A 15897-nucleotide genomic window follows, 5' to 3' on the forward strand; every position below is an offset into this window, starting at 1 on the left:
AGCCACTAAGATTGGGGCAGTTGTTATACAGCGAAAATAACTAGAGAAAAAGAGTTGGAACCAAAAAAATGTTGGGGGTAAGGAAGGTAGGGATAACTCTCACTCCATTCTCCATAAGCACTACAGTTGCTACACATGAGCACTGAGAAGAAAATACAGGCATAATCACCCAGGACTGGATTATAAGGTGAGACCATCCAGAAGTAAAGAGATTTGAGCTAAGAGTTAAAGAGGATGTTGCAGATGGGGGAAGGACAGTAAGAAGAGGGATAGAGCATTGGCAATGTTGGCAGGATACCCTTGTTGTACCACTCCAGGGACACTGTTCCTATTGTAGTTCATGTGAATAGAGCCACCTGGAGATGGTCATTATGGTAGCCCTGGTTAGGAAAAATCAGGAGGCAGTCTAAACAAGCTTTGGAGTCAGATGGACCTGGGTTCACAACCTGGCTCTATCTCTTGCTAAACGCATCATCCTAAGCAAGCTCTTAAGGTGAAGCTCTGAAGCTCACATTCCACATTTCAATAATACACTTACATGTAAGTAAAATTTCTGGTACATAATAAGTCTTCAATAATACAACTTTAATATATATGTGTAAATATATAGATATGTGTGTGTGTTCATGTACACAGACATATTTATAAACAAACAGAAAAGCTACAAGGGCAGTGGAGTAGAGTGTGATTGAAAAGCAAAGGTTTTCCAGTGCATTTGTTGATGAAAGTCATCAAATGTGCATGCAGCCCTTGCTCAAAAATTGTGAGAAACTTTAACACATTATCTTAAACACATGTCAATGCATTTAAGAATCACTTTGGGGTCCTTATTGAAATGGATACCCACCTCCTCCCCCAAGAGATTCTGATTCATCAGGCCTGAACTGGAATCCAGGGATTTGAGTTGTTGACAAGTACCACAGGCTTTGCTGATCCAGAGAGTCATCTGATCACACTTTGAGAAACTTCTTTCTGTAAGCCTCATAACATGAAGAACAAGCTCAAAGAGGTAAAGTGGCTCACCCAAAGTCACCCAGTTGCACAATGCAGAGGTGGGTGTCTTGCTCCCTGTCCCATCTTCTTGGCCCTATCAAACACCCACCTACAAACCAAGTGTGACGGCCATTGATATTTTTACTGCGTCCCCAGGTTCTCATTTAAAGGCCTGGCACTGAGCAGCTGCTCTGTGACTATTGGTTGAATGAACGGAATCAAAATAAATCAAATGTCAGAGTTGAAAACAGTTGGGGAGGCCGGGTGCGGTGGCTCACGCCTGTAATCCCAGCACTTTGGGAGGCCAAGGCAGGCGAATCACAAGGTCAGGAGATCGAGACCACGGTGAAACCCTGTCTCTACTAAAAATACAAAAAATGAGCCGGGCGAGGTGGCGGGCGCCTGTAGTCCCAGCTACTCGGGAGGCTGGGGCAGGAGAATGGCGTGAACCCAGGAGGTGGAGCTTGCAGTGAGCCAGGATCGCGCCACTGCACTCCAGCTTGGGCGACAGAGCAAGACTCCGTCTCAAAAAAAAAAAAAAAACAAAAAAAGAAAACAGTTTGGGAACGTTCCAGTCCAATCATCCTATTGTACAGATGGAAAAACTAAGATTAAGACAGTAGAAGGTGGTTGTCCTCATCCACATAGAGAACAAAGGCCTGGATTCTCAGCTCAGCATGCTTTGCTCTCCCCCATTTGGGACTTTGCACAAAAGTGACATGCTAAATAAATGTGGCATGCATTCTGGTCGGTGGTAAACTGAAGCCAAGAGTGATCAAATCCCACCTAGTTCCCATGACACTATAAATCTCGGCATTATGTTAAACGTGGTGGGTAGCAGAATTACCAAAATAATCGTGAAATCAGTCCTTTCTTGGTCTGGCAAAATTGCTCTCAACCTGTCACTCTATGATTCCATGTTATGGCCCTTGGATCAGTCTAAACAATCCCCCTTCTATAATTAAAAAAAATATTCCGTTGCTAATGTCCCCAGTTCCCTTTAGTGAAGGGAGCAGCTGCCAGGTGGGATAACGGAATGCCGGACATGCGAGATGGCAGGGCCAAGAGCACAATGAGCTATTACGAGTTCCATTTATTTTCCTTGGACAACAATTCTTAGAAAAAGGGAATTAAAGGCTGGAGTCTACACCCTCTATAAACTTTTCTGGACAATGCATGAACTATCCATTTTTACACAAAGGGTTGTTTTGTCATCCGTTTGGGCTTGTAATTACAGCTCCTGCACTTCACAAACAAGGGAAACTTGAGCAAATAACTTAGCCTGTGTGTACCTCAACTTCCTCAAATGTAAAATGGGAGTGAAATGATAGCCTCTACTTCTTGGGATGGGAAGATGGAAAGGAATAATTTATGCGAAGTTCTTGGTCCAGAGTAAGTGCTCAATAAATGTTTACCTGTGGTGCCATTTGCAGTTAACAGCCTGACAATGGAGTTTTCATTTAGTTCTCTGTGTTGTAGACTCTTCTATAACCCAAAGACTCTTCATTTGGTTCTTCTTTGGGCCTATACACTCTCCTGCATAGTTTCCATGTAGCTGGGTTTAAGAAAGTTGATTTGGATTATGTCTTACTAAGGGCCCATAAAACAATCACTGTGAGAATGGAAGGTAAAGTTCTCTCTTGAAACCAAAAACATGAGACTTCATTGCTTTTATTTCCCTTCAGGGCACCCACAATGTTTTCTGTTTAAAGGTGGGTGAAACTGGGAGAAGTTGTCAGGAGTGAGACAGAGAAAGCCAAGAGGCCAACAAGGCAACTCTCTTCCAACAGAGAACAGAAAACCCCAACATATGTCCCCAAACTGTTCTCTGAGAATGCTAAGGTGGGAGGGGACTGTGGGTTGATCTAGTTTGGTAGTCTCCAAACCTGGCCTTGCTTAAGAATCCCCTGGGGAAGCCTGCAAAAAATACAGATTCATAGGCCTTGGCTTGTAGATTCTGACTGAATAAGGCTAGGGTCTGGGAATCTGTATTATAACACCTTTTCCCCAGGTGGCTCTCACGTAGAAACTCTAAAGATGGAATTTGGGAACCACTGATCCAGCTTAATTATAACAGATGGAGAAACCAAGGCTCAGGGAAATAAATGATTTGTCTGAGGCCAGCCAGTGTCAGAGATGGGTCTCTAATCCAGGCTTCCGATTCAGCTACAGTACATCTCTTGGAAGTATTTCTAGGGGAATCTAGTGTATTTTCTCAGGTTGGTGTTGTCGTTAGATCACACATGGAGAATCTCAGCCCCTTCTCTTCAATCTCTAGGTCTCAGAAAACCATGAGGCATTCTCTGAGAGACCAGTTGGGAATCAGTCATTTAATATTTCCCCATTTTTCTCAGGGGTACATTCTCCACACCCTTATCTTCCCCCTTACCCAACCAGAGCACACAAAATAGGCAGCTAAAACCAAACGGAGGAATAGAAGCATTCTGCAAGTTTGTAGAAACAGTCATTAAAACTATTAGCAGACCATTAACACCAGCCTGACTGGGATTTTTTTTTTTTTTTTTTTTTTTTTAAGACTGGAATGGTTTTAACATCTCTGATTGCAACTACTGATCTAGGGACACAACCCTGGTATTTAACTCTGCATCTGCTGGTGCAGCAGCTCTGTTAAATGGCCCCTCAATAGCTGGGCACCACTCAATGCTCTTAAGATCTTTAATCTTGAAAAGCCACAAGGTAGGGCCCTTTCCCCATTTTTGTTGTATGTGGTTACCCAGGACTTAGGAGCCAATGGATTAATGTTTCAAAGCTTTCTGAGATATTTGGACAAATCCACCTGATAGTCTAGATTCTGGGGGCTCAGGAGACAGAGTTTATGCGCACATGCTTTATGGGGCAGACTTTGCTACAGCCCTCATCATGGAGATTCCACTTATGGCAGGAAATAAGATTGTATACAGAAACCCCAAGATGAGGAGAGCATCTGGTAAAAGGCCATTCTCCAAGCAAGGCTGGTATTCCAGTAGATAGGCTGGGAGAAAAGCACAGAGTGAGAGCATGACCTTTCTGTTGTCTGTTTGTTGACCTAACCTAACACCTTGGTAATGAAGGGACACTATAGATGCTTAATGGGTATTTAGCAAAGTTCAACTCACATCTTTGTCCATTCAGCAGGGAGTTTTCAATTCCTAAGGAAGACAGCAATGAAAAGTGAGATCAACCTTGCAGTCAGGAGACAGACAGACCTGAGTTTGGTTGTTAAGTCATTTACCAGCTGTGTGGCCTTGGTCAAGTTGCTAAACTTCTCTAAGCCTCAATTTCTTCATTTATAAAATGAGGGAGGCGGAGGTTGCAGTGAGATGAGATCATGCCGCTGTACTACAGCCTGGGCAACAGACTCAGACTCTGTCTCAAAATAATAATAGTAATAATTAATAACAACAGTGCCCAGGAATGTAATTAGTGATATAATTTATGGAAGCGCTCAATAAATGGTAGTTGTTGCTGAGGTTGTAGCGGTTATTATTTGGATGGTTCAAGATTCCAACATACCAGATTCTCATCCCCTAGAAAAAGGGAACCTGAGGCTGCTGAAAACCAGGGCTATTCCCCAAAAATTTTATTAATACTTTAGCTAGGACCTCTATGTTTGCAAGAGACAGAAGCCCAACTCAGTGGGTTTAAGGAAATAAAAATAATTTATTGATTCACATAATTTAAAAGTCTAGGGGTGGAGTTGTCTGCTTTCTGCTATGATTGAATTCAGGTACTCAAATGATGTCATCAAGCTTTAGTTTCTCTCCCCATCTTTTAGTTTTATTTTCTACTGGATTGAATTTATTCTCAAGATGGCAGCTTCATCCTTATACCCCACTAGCCTGGCAAACCCAGCAGAAAGAGAACTCCAGTTCTCCAATAGTTTCAGTGAAAACCCAGGGGCCTCCCCTCATTGGCTCTGACTGTGGCAGCTTAGATCACATTCTCAGCTTTGTACCAATCACCATGGCCATAGGGAAGTGGAACTCTCATTGGCTAGGCTGAGTCACGTGATTCTGCCTGATTACTGAGACTGTGCCTAAAGTCACATGGGCTAAGAATGGCATAGGGAGCATGCCTGCAAAGTACTGGGACTACAGGTATGAGCCACTACACCTGGCCTCTGGTGAGGGCATTTATATATATAACCTCCTGGAGGACAATTTAGCAACAGGTATCAAAATTCAAATGCACATACCCTTTAAGAATTCTAGGAATTTATCCTACAGTAAAGGGCAAAATAATCTATATACAAACACTGTTACTAATAGCAAATGATTGGAAACAATCTAAATATCCATTCACCAGGGGACTGGCTAAATAAATGATGGTACATACATACAATGGAATATTATAAAATGACAGCTATAAAAAAGAATGAAGAAGCTCTTTATGTAATGATTTTGGATGAATTATAACATATATTAAGTGAAAAAGGCAAGATGCAGAATAGTTACTATGGTATGCTATTTATATTAAAAACTTGCAGGTATAGCAAAGAAAATTATTCATAATTGCTTTTAATGAGCATAAAAATTCTCTGGAAGGGCTGGGCATAGTGGCTCATGCCTGTAATCCCAGCACCTTGTGAGCCAAGGTGGGAGGCTGCTTGAGGCCAGGAACTTGAGACCAGCCTGGGCAACAAAGTGAGACCCTGTCTCTAAAACATTAAAAAAAAATCTCTCTAAGGAAACTTAAATGGTAAATGGTAGTTACTTATGCGATCAGAAGGGAGCAAGACTTTTCACTGTATACAGTTTTATACTTTTTGATTATTTAGCCATGTAAAATACACGGTGTTCAAAAATTAAACATTTTAAAAACAAGTTATATATATAGTACAATCTTAATTTTTAAAGAAAACACATAAATGCATAGAAAAAAGAAGAAAATATACCTAAATGTTAGAGTGGTTATTACTGCTTAGTGTTGGATTATGGGTGATACTTACTACTTTCTTCTAAAGTCTTTTCCATATTTTCTGAATTTTCAACAAAGAAAATATATTACTTATATATTCAGAAAAAAAAAAAAAAAGAACAGCATAGGGAGCATCCTGGAAGGAGAATCAAGACAAAGAATGAGAGAATGAATTATGAAGAAACAAAAACAAGAGTTAAACCCTCTACAGTGAGCGTTCAGGTAGGTGGGACAGCTGTCCCCAAACACGGAGGTAGTTCCTTAATCTTGGGCGCAGTGGGAGAAGCGGTGTTTGGAGGTCAGGCCAGGTCAGCATCAGATGGAGTTCTAATCCAATTCTTCAATCCTCTTTAAAGCCAGACTCAGCGTGGGCTCTGATGGCACCAGTGGGAAAGATTAAAGGATGCAAAGGGCAGAGGAGCCAGTGCAGGATTCTGATTGTCTAGGCTTGTGTCAGGTGGCCATTTCTGTATTCAGAGGACTTACATACAAAGAATATTGACTTTTTGTATTTTTCAGAGTTCTCCAGAGAAACAGACCCAATAGGGCATGTGTATGTGTATGTGTGCCTGTGTGTGTGAACAGGGAGGAATAGGGCTTCCCTTGCCCTGGTGGTGCAGCTTTCACTACAGTGCAGCCTTCATTGGTTTTCTCTCCTTCCCTATCTCACTTCCCCATCCCTCCCATTGCTTCCTGGGATCACATCCCAAATAAACCACTTCAGCCCAAATCCTGCCTCTGGGTCACCATCTTAAATCCAGCCATCCAGAAACACAACTTGGGCCATCCTATTCCCCCATGTAAAACCCACCATGGCTCTCAGAAGAGCCCAGATTCTTCAACAGGGAATACGAGGTTCTCCAAGCTCTGGCCATGGCTGACGGTTTTGGTTTCATCTCCTGCTCGCCCCCACACACCACTCCATAGACTTCTTGGAGTCCCCTGAAAACACCATAGCGGGGCCGCCTCCAAGCCTTTAGACACACTGCACTGTCTTCCACGAACTCCCTTCCTGACCCCCATTTCCTCTGCTCCCCGCCAGCCCCATTTGGATGAAATGAACTCTTTTCATTGAAGATAAACTCAAAACTTTGCTTATCCTAAAACCTTTTCTAACACTGGCGTCCACCCCCAGGGCCAGATAACCTGCTCATTAGTATTTCAACTTTACCCTGCACATCTTGATTAGAATATTTTCCATGCTCCAGTGTACATGTACATCTTTCCCATTTAAAAAGATTTTTTTTTTTTTTTAGACAGGTTCTTGCTTGGTTGTCTGGGCTGAAGTGTGGTGGCACGATCATGGCTCACTGCAGCCTTGACCTCCCAGCCTCAAGCAAACCTCCTACCTCAGCCTCCCAACTAGCTGGGACTACAGGCGTGTGCCACCACACCTGGCTTTTTTTTTTTTTTTTTTTTTGTAGAGGTGGGGCCTCACTGGGTGGGGCCCAAGCTGGTCTCCAACTCTTGGGTTCAGGTGATCCTCCTGCCTTGGCCTCCCAAAGTGCTGGGATTACAGGTGTGAGCCACTATGCCCAGCCAAGGAGACTTTTGAAAGTCATGACAATATCTTATTTTATCCTCAGATTGTAGTACAGTAACTAGTATGTGTCTTATCAATTACACAATGCTAGTTGGGTGAACAAGGAAATACTCTGAAGAACCCAGGAAATATTAACACCCACTCTCACCCCTTTGCCCATAACTTGCTTTATAAGAAAGAAAAATAAACATATTTTAAAGGGGCTCTGAAGTTGATAGAATATTGATGTATTAAATGTGTACTGGTAAACCTTGGCCCAGCAGCTGGAAAGTTCATATAGAATAATGATAATGAAAGATGCTTTGTAAGCTGTTAAGTACCAAGGATATATTCAGTGGTGTTTTTATTACAAATAGCATCAACAATTTAGGGAAACAAGAAAAGTAGGAACCAGGGTGCCTTGCTGAAGGTCTTTCAGGAAGTAAATAGGAAAGGCAGGATTATAATGAAGTTTCTGAATTTTGTCCCAACATGTTCTACGTGTAAATAGGCATCTAAAACGTGACCACAGATGTGAAATAAAAGATAGTTCAAGCTTTTCCTGAAGTTTGGAGGTAAGAGTCAGAATCTAATGCATCATAAGAGCAGCTCCCACTTGAGTGCCCTGATCCAGGCCCTTTGCAGACATCATCTGTAAGCCTTATGACTCTGCTGTCTCATGAATATTTTAGCTCCAATTTACAGAAAGAAAACAGAAACTTAGAGGGGTTAAGTCACTTATCTGGAGAGAAGTTGAAGGCCACATATGGTGACTCATGCCTGTAGTCCCAGCACTTTGGGAGGCCAAAACTGGAGGACTGCTTGAGGCCAGGAGTTTGAGACCAGCCTAGGCAGCATAGCAAGTGAGACCTCTGTCTCTACAAAAGAATGTTAAAAGGGTCAGGCACCATAGCTCTTGCCTGTAATCTCAGCACTTCGGGAGGCCAAGGTGGGAGGACAGATTGAGACCAGGAGCTTGAGACCTGACTGGGGCAACATAGTGAGACCCTGTCTCTACTAAAAATTAAAAAAAAAAAAAAATTAGCCAGGCATGGTGGTGCATGCCTATAGTACCAGCTACTCAGGATGCTAAAGTGGGGGGATTGCTTGAGCCGGGAGATAGAGGCTGCCGTGAGCCGGGATTGTGCCACTGCACTCTGGCCCAGGTGACAGAGCAAGACTCTGTCTCAGAAAATAAAAATAAAAACAAAAAAATTAAAAGAATTTTAAAAATAAACAAATAACAAAAAATAGAAAGTGGTTGAGCTCAGATTCAAACCCAGATATAGTTAATTTCAGAACCTTTCCTCTCCTGCCCCACTCCACGCTCAGAAAGAGAAGCTGACATGGCTGAGGAGTTCTGTGTGTCAGGCACTCACTGTAATCCTCATACTAACACTGCAAGGCGGCTTCATTATAATCTCCCCAGTTTTGCAGATGAGGAAACTGTTTCATGGGAGGTCAAAGGTCGAACAAGAATTTGGCCCCTTTGAACACGACAGGCCATGTTCTTTCTATGCCTTCCTGTTTCTTAGTTCTGGCTGTTCATCAGAAAAAAACAAAGAGCTTTTGAAAAGCTATGAATCTCCAGACACCATCTTTTTAAAGCCTGATGCAGTCATTGCCACCACAAAAAAAAAAAAAAAAAAAAAAAATGTGGAAACAAATTAGGTGGGTGAAGGCAGAAAGGAGAGGACTGTTTTCTTCAAGCCAAAGCACCACAGAGAAATCCAAAAGGATTTCTGCAAATGTGCACCCCTTGTTCTGATGCTGACAACTTTGCAGTTGAGGAAGTAGAAAACTCTGACCTCGAATGGATATGGCTTACAAGACAGCAGAGAGGCAGAGTCACAAGAGAAAAAACAATTAAAAGTATGGAGTTTACTTTAAGGTGGGGGTTTCATAAGTGGCTGTCTTGGAGTGGTTAAGTGATAGCACAGCCACACAAATAGCTACTTGGCAGCCTTAAAATGGGATGAATTTGTTTTAAAATTCATAGACATGGAAAGATGTCCAGGACATGGTAAACAAGCCGATAGCGAAACACCTCAAACAGTATGATCGTGTATGTGAGTACAATAGGAACATGCTACTGGCACTTTTTAAAAGCCTAGTAGCATATACTGGTGGGGTGTGGCGGCTCATGCCTGTAATCCCAGCACTTTGGGAGGCCGTGGCGAGCGGATCACCTGAGGTCAGGAGTTCAAGAGCAGCCTGGCTGTCTCTACTAAAAATACAAAAATTAGCCAGGCACGGTGGTGCGTGCCTGCAATCCCAGCTACTCAGAAGGCTGAGGCAGGAGAATTGCTTGAACCTGGGAGGCAGAGGTTGCAGTGAGCCAAGACTGCACCACTGCACCCCAGCCTGGGTGACAGAGTGAGGTTCCATCTCAAAAAAAAAAAAAAAAAAAAAAAAAAAAAGACATTGTAGCATATGTTATAGTACAGTATAGTATAGTACAGGGTAATGTAGTAAATACTATATGTGTGTATACAATATAAACGTATGATGTTCATATACATAGCCATCATTCTGTGTAAATACAGCAGTAAATAGTAACTATAGTAGCAATTGTACTGTATTCATTGTGCATAGACAGTATGAATATGTTATATATGAATATAGTATGATCATGTTTGTTATGTAGTTGGAATACACATAAATATATAGAAGGATGCTCATCAAAATATTGATAGTGGTGGAGTTTGGAGGGATTTTTTTTCTTTCCTTCCTTCCACAAATATTTATTGAGTTCTAATTTGTACCAGACATCATCTTTCGTCCTTATATCTTTTTTAAATTGCTTGAAAATTCTAAAAGCATGTTTTTATTTTTACCACAAAGAACAGATAATTTGAAAATAAAATGGGCTCCTGTCAATATCCCCACCAACCACAGATGGAGACTTTGGCGACGTTTTCGGGAGACCCAGGAGAAGAGAAAAGGTAGGGAGAGGAGAGGCCAACATGGACTCCCCTTGCCTCCTCCTCCCTTGCCTCTGCACACTAAGTTTTTTTCTTTTTGTTGGTCGGGGGTCACCATCTGCACATTTGTTCTGCACAAAAATAAAGCCATCCATCTCCCTTACGGTGGTGTCATGTAAGCTCAGGAAAAACCGCAGCGCACAAGGGGGGCCCTCGGTGGGAAAAGCACTGATCTGCCTCGCCGAGTTCAGAGCTCCCCGAAGGCGTCCTTCGCTAGACTCAGGGGGTGGGTTTTGTTTATTCCCCTGGCTCACAATGAAATGTCAGGAACACATGCTCAGGGTGAGGTGGGGCCCTACCGAGGTTAAAAATGGAACAGCAGCTTTGATCTCAGGCCAACACCAATGACGCTCAGCGTTGGGGCCAGAGGGAAACGTCATGTTCCCTCGCTGTGTCTCTGCAGAAGGCGCAGACATTCCCCTCCTGACTCCAAGAGCAGACGCAGCCCCAGACTGAAAATGGACGGGAGGCACCACACAAGGAGTGAGGCCCGGGGAGCTGGGAGAAGGAGGCCTTCTGTGGGTGGAGGGGAGGGCCTTCTCCGCTGCAAGTGGGAAGCCTCCATCAAAGAGTTCACTCTCTGATGGTGCCAGGACTTGGAATGGAATCTTCAGGGGTGGCTGGAGAGGGGACAAAGGTCAGCAGGCCAAGGAATCTCTTCCCCCTTGTGAGGAAAGTGTGGCCGCCATTTTGTACTCACCTCCCTAGACTCTCTTCCTATGGTACTCAGAAGGCCTCTCTTTCCTCAACCAGCACGTATGTGTTGAGGGTCTGGTCTCTTCTAAAACCGGAATGAGTACTGGAGATTCAACAGTGGCAACATCCAGGCTTGGTCCTTCTTTTCCTTAAGGTCTGGTGGGGAAGAGAGATGTGGGACAGACAGTAGCAACATGGCGGGTTAAGAGTTCTAAGGAGGGCACGTAGAGGGTGCAGGAGATCACACTGCGGGTGGTAACCTGGGCTTGGTTGGGGAGGGCAGGGAGGGAATCTTAGAGAAAGCTGGAGATATGTAAATTGAGGCCTGGCGAATAAAAATAAGAGCTCACTAGGTAAAAGAAGTGAGGGAAGAGTGCTCAAGTACAGGGGACAGCATCTGATCTCAAGAAAGGCAGAGTGTACATGGGAAGACTTGAAAGTAGTGTGAGGTGAGAGAGAGGGTGCAGTGCATTTGAATAAACATGAACTGGCTGCTCCCATTGTTAGCTACTTTTACTACCAAGTTGTTCCACTGCTTCTCAGGGAGTTTGAGTGAAGAAATCTCCCTGCATTCGGGCTGCTATAATAAACCACCTTAAATTGCACAGCTTATAAGCAACAGAAATTTACTTCCCACAGTTCTGGAGACCAGAAGTCCAAAATCAAGGTACCCACAGATTCAGTGTTTGGTGAGGGCCACTTCCTGATTTATAGACAGCCATCTTTTTGCTATACTTTCATTTGGCCGAAGGGACAAATGAGCTCCCTTGGGCCTCTTTAACAAAGGCACTAATCCTCTTCATGAGTACTGTCCTCTCCCAACTTAATAACTTCCCAAAGGCCCTATGTCCCAACATTTTTACCTTGGGGCTTAGGATTTCAACATATGAATTTGGAGGGGACACAAATTTTCAGACCATAGCAAAATCATTATTCTAATTAGACTCAACATTTTCATTGAGCATGCACTATGACCCAATAACTCTTAAACATATGATCTCATTGCATTCTCACAAAAAAACTCTACCAATTTAATAATCTGAAGACTGGACACAGTGGCCTATAATCCCAGATACTCAGGAGGCTGAGTCAGGAGGACTGCTTGAGGCTGGACGTTCAAAACCAGCCTGGACAACATAGCAAGACCCTACCTCAAAACCAGCCTGGACAACATAGCAAGACCCTACCTCTAATCATCATCATCATTATCATCATCATCTGAAGGTCAAATAAATTACTTAAACCCACCAAGGTTATATAGCAAGTGTATATATGTCAGGAGGGGGCAGGATTTCAAACCAGTGCTTTGAATACCACTTTTAGCACTGTTCCATCTTAGTAGAGAAGGATTTCCTTATTCCACTTTGGTGACTGAATCGCTTCCCAGATTAGAGATAAAAACTTCATCCATTTGTCAACTGACCCATTCAGTCAGTCAATGGTTGCACATTCATTGGTGTCTACTTTGACAAGTCCTCATCTCTCCCTCTCTACCTTCTCTTGCCTGTCTCCCAAAGCATCCCCTGGAATATTTTCACACCCTGGGTTATAGGAGGACATCTCAGTCTTCTAAGAGAGGATGGAAACTCAGAGATGGAGCTGTTTAAGGGTTTTCTTTGCAACTTTACTTAAGGTCATATTTTAAAATTCAGTTGCCTTATCTGGTGTTATATATCAAAAGCCATTTGGAAGTGCCTCTGGGCTAGGACTTAGAATATCTTAATGTCATGAGATGTGTTAAAGTCTAAGGCATGGACTTCAAATTTTAGAAGTAGAAATAAATTTTGAGATTATCTAGTGAATCTTCCTGATTTCACAATTACAAAATTAGGTACAAAAAGAGGAGGCAACTTTCCCAAGGGCATATGGATATTTGATACAAATGTTTGGTTACATGGCATGTGGAATATACTTCGCTATTATCTTCTAATTCATGGTAGGTTTCTTCCCTGTGCGTAGGTATTCAAAATCTTAAATGGCTTCAAGAATGAGGAACAAAAGTAAGTATTTTTTATTTTTTTCTTCTGATAACAGCAATAATGAAAGTGTCCATCCTTTCTTCCTATAAGTGAGCAAAAATGTGGGAGGATTGAATACCTCCTTGTAGCTCTGAAAATCCTACAATAAAGTGTGGTTAATAGGCTATATTACAGTTATTTTGTAACCAAGATCTAAGCTACAGAAAAGAAAAATAAATAAAGACACACACTCCTCCATTACTGAATTCTCTCATATATAAAATAGAAAGATAGACCAAGACGCAACAACCATGTCATGACAGAAAATGAACTTCAAAGAGAATTTGATATCAAAGATTTGACATCACCTCTGAGTGTCATGATATGATGGATGGTCCCGAGCTGAAAGGGTTTATCATCACCTTCGTGATCATGGAATCTTCTGGGTTAGAGAATTAAACTTGCAGATGTTACTATTTAAGCTTGGGCCCAACACAACGGAGAAAGAGGACAAGGTACAGGAGTCTCTGAACATCACTTCATCCTGAGCACTCTCACTGATCTCCAGTGAGTTAGGACCCTCTCTTCATTAGACCAAATTTCTTGTATAGAATCTAGGTGTCTGTCCTCCCCAGTAGCTTATCAACACCTTGAGAAACCATGCCTATCTGGTTTGTTCTTGTGTATCTACTGCCTATCACAATGCCTAATGTGTAGCAGGCATTTGACAAATAATTGTAGAATGCAATACCAAATGTTTGGGTATTTGGATTACACATGAATTGAGTGTCACCAAGGAAGATTCTAGAATTTTCTTTGTAATTTCAGTATTGGTCTTTTGCTAATCACTAGGATTTAAAAAGAAACTTTATCATATTTCTCATAATTAACACTATTAGCTTGCTTTAAATAAAACTAGTTCTCCTTTATCTGAAGGCTCATGGAAGGTAGGTTTATAAACAAGAAGACTCAGCATGCAGTCTTCACACCCCGAAATTCTGATATGGGCAAGAAGAGAAAAGACGTTTCCTCATTCATTCTGCTAACTCTTTCTGTGAAAGCTGCTAGGGAGAGTCATAAATCTCGCTATTGTGTGAAGCCCATTTTCTCAAAAGCAGCAAGCAGAAAGATGAAGTCATAAAAGTCACTGAAGCAGGTATCCTAAAACCCCATATCTCTGTCTCAGAGGGTGGCGTTCACAAAAGACATCTGGAAAAGAACCCTAAAAGAGCCTGCACCCCATCAGACGCAGATGCAGAATTTGAGCAAGCAGGGTTAGTGACTTCAACAGAATTGCCACCCAAAGAGTGACAGAGCACGACTTTTCTTTGTCTCCCAGTGACAGGTGACACCGTCCCACGGGCGCCTCCCTAGCAAGGAGCCAAAGCATCATGTTCATTCTTCTGTGGCTAAGCCACCATCAGCCTTTTCAAAACAAAGCAACTTTAACACCCAAGGAATGTTGCTATAGCAGAAAATCTCACATCGCTTCTATTTAGAAGCTGGGTGTCATGGAAACAAGCCAAGGGCTACATGCAAGAAAAAGAAATGAGAAACGAAAACAACTGAGGTGGTTACCAAAGGAAAGGAGACAGCCAGATTGGGAGACAAGGAAGTTATTGGTCTCTGGATGTTCCTGGGCTGGGTAAATTTTGGATTTGTACATTCTGAGCTTTATCTCTGGTGGGGTCTTCTGCTGGTCTGTGGAGAAGACAAGGAAAGTGAACCAAGCCATACTGGGGGTGGGCCATCGTGTTCCCTTTAAGCTGCCTATGGAACCACACTCTGAAAATTCTGGATTTTCAGGTGCTACCATCTTTTCTGGATGGAATCATGCCACCTCTTTTGTTTGTTATTTTTCTTAATGCTCTTGGCTGAGAAGACTAAATTCTTGGGTGGGCCCAAGCAGCGTGGCTTCACTCTGCCATTTTCTGGCTGTGTCACATTAGGCAGGAAATTTTATCATCTCCTGAAGTCACACTGTCCTGCTGTGTAACATGGAGACGCTAATCCAAACATCATTGGATTTTAAATATTTAATGAAATCAATGCCTTAAAGAGTCTGATTTATAGAAGGCAGATATTTGCTTCCTTCCCCTTTCCTCTGTTTCCTCTGTGAATTAAAATGCTCCTTATTAACTGTCAGAAACAACTTGGTGGAAATTAATAAGCCAAGTCTGAAAGATGAACAAAGAATTTCATTCCTTTCACTGAGAGAAGATCATACATCTGGAAACTCGGGATATGGTGACCATTCCTTGCATTGTTTTGGTATTTATTTATTTTCTCAAAAATCAACACAATGACAGCAGTGGCATCCTACATTTGAGAAGTTCTTGTACTTGAAAATTACTCCTGAAATATTTGGAGACTTTTATAGAAAGTCGAATAATTCTAGAAACACCTTGCCAGCAAATAAAAGAGTAAGTGGTGGGGGCTGGAAAACAGTCTACCTTGTGGGAAATTTTCAATTTTGAACAAGTGGCATATAATTGAGTAATAATAGTAATAAGGCCGGGGGCAGTGGCTATAATCTCAGCACTTTGGGAGGCCAAGGTGGGTGGATGACTTCAAGTCAGGAGTTTGAGACTAGCCTGACCAACATGGTGAAACCCCGTCTCTATTAAAAACACACACAAAAAATTAGCCAGGCATGGTGGCAGTTCCCTGTAATCCCAGCTACTTGGGAGGCTGAGGCAGGAGAAATGCTTAAATCTGCGAGGTGGGTGTTGCAGTGAGCCAAGTTCGCGCCATTGCACTCCAGCTTGGGTGACAGACCAAGAGTTCATCTCAAAAAATATATATATAAATAAAAATAATAGGAATA

The 15897-nt window shown here is 42.4% G+C and overlaps 2 long non-coding RNA genes across 16 annotated transcripts in view; one reads left to right on the forward strand and one right to left on the reverse strand.

Annotated features, from left to right (window-relative positions):
• LOC105495369 (uncharacterized) overlaps positions 1 to 15897 on the reverse strand; it is a 252278-nt gene that overhangs the window by 12626 nt on the left and 223755 nt on the right. For 13 of the 14 annotated variants that reach the window (XR_011608812.1, XR_011608815.1, XR_011608814.1 and 10 more), the window contains one exon: positions 11117 to 11268. The exons of the other annotated variant lie outside the window; for it this stretch is intronic. This is a non-coding gene — a long non-coding RNA (uncharacterized lncRNA). The remainder of the gene's footprint in view (positions 1 to 11116; positions 11269 to 15897) is intronic. 14 annotated transcript variants of the gene reach the window in all.
• Positions 10890 to 15897, forward strand: part of LOC112425989 (uncharacterized) — an 84852-nt gene continuing 79844 nt past the window's right edge. The window contains exons 1-2 of one of the 2 annotated variants that reach the window (XR_011608823.1): positions 10890 to 10899; positions 13053 to 13112. This is a non-coding gene — a long non-coding RNA (uncharacterized lncRNA). Of the gene's footprint in view, positions 10900 to 11192; positions 11267 to 13052; positions 13113 to 15897 lie in introns of those variants that run through there. The other variant, XR_011608822.1, reaches the window with a different exon arrangement.

This window comes from Macaca nemestrina, chromosome 10 (genome assembly GCF_043159975.1).
Source record: "Macaca nemestrina isolate mMacNem1 chromosome 10, mMacNem.hap1, whole genome shotgun sequence".
Taxonomy (NCBI): domain Eukaryota; kingdom Metazoa; phylum Chordata; class Mammalia; order Primates; family Cercopithecidae; genus Macaca; species Macaca nemestrina.